Below are 3695 nucleotides of genomic sequence, written 5' to 3'. Positions count from 1 at the left end.
TATACTATTTTCTTTAATATATAATAGAAAATCTTCCATGGGCATGTTAAAAATAGGTGGTTGTACATCTTGCAAGAAAAAATTATTTATTTATGCTAAAAAAATATGTGTTTGTGGAACATCTTAGTTAATGTGTTTAGCCACATTAAATATTTATTTGGATCCACTTGTAAAGCTATATGTGATATTGTTTAGATATTTTGTGTAGGTTGCACATGGAAAAAAAATATTTAATATTGAAAAACTCATGGTTTTATCTTACTATTAATTGTTTAATGTGAAATTGGTTGTTTGATTGTTTTGCTTTGCTATCATTGTATTGAACTCTCTTTTAAATAATATATATTTGAGGCATGGCATAAGACGTGCAGATAAATGCTTGAGCACATGGAGATGCATTAAAGGAGTTTGATATTTCAAAGTATTTATGGAGACTTTGTAAGTGTATTGTAATGTTTTTCATTGTTGAATAATACATCAAGTTATATTTTTTTTTGTTTATTTTTATTTTTTAGGTTCATATACTTTCAACAACAAAAATTTATTGTTAATTCATTCTTGCAATAGTAGTTTGTTTATAACTCATTTTCAATTTATTAGGTTCCTTTGATTTCTCATTTGCCTAGTGGACTTATAAAAGTTATATGGTTCAATTTATGGTGCCATTTATTATCATAATTTGTTTATTTTACATCTTGGTTGAGTAAATCTAGTCTACTAATCTATGTTTGTCAATCTGTGTTTATCTCTAACAGAGCTCTATTAACCTGATGAATCAAGTGTGGCCAAAAACATTGATGCAAAAACCTCTCACAATCAATAGTGACCATGAAAATAATGTTCAAAGCAATAGTGACCATGAAAAATGTTCATACTCGACTTCTTGTACCACAATTTTGCTGAGTTATATTTAATCTAATTCCCAATTTTCCTAAAGGGGCCGTGAACATTACTCTATATAATTCACCTAAAAAAAATTACCTGTTTGGTAAATAATAATTTTAGTAACTCAAATTAACATAAATGTATATATCTTCAATATTCCATCTCCCTATTATTAAAAGTTATTGTCATTCCAATTTTTTACTTCAAATATATAAGAATTGATTAATAATATTAAACCCCAAGTTTAAATCCCGGGAATCATGTTATGAAACAAGTTGGTGTCCAATTCTGCTTCATTGACCACATTTTTTTCTAGTATTATCCAGTCATAAAACGTCACTTCACAAAGCTACGAAAATTAAATCGTTGAGATCAGACGGAGCATACCTAAAAATTCAAATGATTAATCCAGTCATAGAGCATCCCTTCACAAAGCTAAAAATACAGTGAATCTTTTTCAATGCACAAATTTTAAAATAAAGAGAGAACTTAGAATGCACCAAAAAATTTCCATCCTGCGGGGTATCCTTGGAATCAAATCCCATTAGGAATTTGCTAGTGTTTTGAACGTTGAATGTGGTTCTTAAATTGCAAAAATATATACTTTTCTTACCTTGTAAAAGAGGTAAAGAAACTAAGAATACATCATTGCAATATACGCACAAGAGTGAAATAACAAAAATGAAAAAACTCAGTCATGTATAATCGTTCTGCAGCAAAATATATCATGTTACCTGGTTTTCCTTTACAGCAAAACATTTCCCCCAGATTTAAAAAATGAGTAAATGGATACCATACACATATATTTCTTTTACAATATTAAAGTATAGAAGTTCTAGTGATATTTTTATTATCAAAAAACTTATAATCTATTCAGCTAAGAACCCGGGAGCAATTAGAGAACTTGAAGACTAATACTCCATATTTAAGCATCAGAAATGAGGAAACACAGGATGGAGAAGGGGATGCAAACACGTTACAAATAAATTCACACAATTATGCTTACAGTCTGATCTTGTTGACTTCATAATGAAAAATCACAAATATCATCTTTCACGCCTAACATAATTAATAGATAACATAAAAGTGGGCAGCCACAATATTACAAGTTAGAAGTGAGTTAATCCAGAAACTCATTCAAATGTCAATTTTCTCAGTACTCTTCTGTTAAAGCATCTGGCAGGAGAGTATCATTGCAGACATGTAATTTCCAGTCCGTGTTGTTAGTATGCACTGTTTCTGGGTTGAACTGTGAATTTTTTCCCTCACAGTTTAAACCAGAAGAGTATCATATTTTTCCATCCAATCCATATTTGTAATTATTACACCAGAACTCATCACGTGAAGCTTATAACCATAGCAACACCTTGGTTCAACATCCTGCCTACATCTGTCCATGGTCAGATTTATAAAAATGAATTTAACCAACTACATCAAAGAACCACTTCAAACTTGGAAGAGGAGAAATGCATTCACTAATTGCAAAAGGAATCTATGCTATATTGCAGAACCAACTTCCAACTAAGGCCAGTGCAAAATTTGAACATTTTGACAGGGATGGCTGAACCAAACAGCCTAAATCCTAAAATACTCGAACATTAATTTTCTCAGTGTTCTTTTAATCTATCTTGCAGTACAATGTCATATTTTTCTATCCAATCCACTTCTGTGACGGTGACTTACTGCAAATAGGGATGCCTGATTTACGAGAACCCAACCCCAACTCATCGTGTGAAGCTTATAACCACAGCGACATCTTATCCACTGCCTCAACATCCTGCCCAAATCTGTGCACAATCAGATAGACTTATGAAAATAAATTAATGTAAATACAGCAGAGAACCACTTATGACTTGGACGAGGAGAGATATTTTGAACTTGCAAAAAGAGTCTATGGCATATTGCAGTCTAGCTTCCAACTATAGCTCAGTGTATCAATAATAAAATATTTTGATATGTAAAGCTAAAACCGAAACAGACTAAAACCTAAAATACAGTTATAAGCTTACCCTCATGATAATCCCTTACTGAAATGTACCGAGATCGAGTACTTCTGCTTAGATGTATAGATCTGTAGTTTGCAATGTACAAGGTGCATTGCATTGCATGCTACCATTCAAGCAGCAATACCTAAGAATGAATCCCCTTGGATTGATAGTGAATATAGAGAATTAATGATTAACAAATATGAATTGACACTAGAAACTACAATATCAGCTCCGATAAACAATGTGATGGACCTACAAAAGCAAGAAGATAAATTAATAAGCGCCCAGTTAAGTATTCCAGAATAATTGAGGACGTGCCTGATTCAGTGTTATATATCGATCTGAGCATCTGAACACATATTCCATCTTTGAAAATTGCTGAGAACTGCAACATTCATAAAAAAAATTTAAGCGTCAACTGTGAATTCATGTTTCAACAAATTCTAATTTCAGAGCTTTTTGGGCCTTGGAAGAAAGCTTCTTGATTGAATACAAAATAGCATTTGATTAAAGGACTGCATTTCTGGTCTTATTACGGTTGACTGCTTTTGTTGCTGCTGTCAAAATTAAAAATTCAGAAGTTGAGACCTCAAAGTCACTTAGTTACAAATTTAGCAGATTTAGTATAGATGCATGGAAGAATAATATGTGGAATGCTTTTGAACCAGTACTATCATGGAATTTGGGATTCAAGGGTGAACGGACTTCCTTAATTGTTACAGAAATTGATTTGTTACAGAGAAGAAAATCACCATCAAAACTAACATCTGTAGCATCTACAGAAAGATAATTCCAAGCCAGTTTCTCAAGAAACTCAGTCTC

At 32.0% G+C, this 3695-nt stretch overlaps 1 long non-coding RNA gene across 1 annotated transcript; it reads right to left on the bottom strand.

Moving 5' to 3' along the window:
* Nucleotides 1–1704: 1704 nt before the first annotated feature.
* On the bottom strand, nt 1705–2888 carry LOC131063182 (uncharacterized). The gene is made up of 2 exons (XR_009111022.1): nt 2569–2888; nt 1705–2269 (listed from the first exon to the last, which is right to left on the bottom strand). It is a non-coding gene; the product is annotated as an uncharacterized LOC131063182 (long non-coding RNA).
* Between the last annotated feature and the right edge of the window lie 807 nt (nt 2889–3695).

This window comes from Cryptomeria japonica, chromosome 11 (assembly GCF_030272615.1).
Source record: "Cryptomeria japonica chromosome 11, Sugi_1.0, whole genome shotgun sequence".
Classification (NCBI taxonomy): domain Eukaryota; kingdom Viridiplantae; phylum Streptophyta; class Pinopsida; order Cupressales; family Cupressaceae; genus Cryptomeria; species Cryptomeria japonica.
Note: the sequence above shows the minus strand (reverse complement) of the source record. Positions and strands in the feature narration are given on the sequence as shown.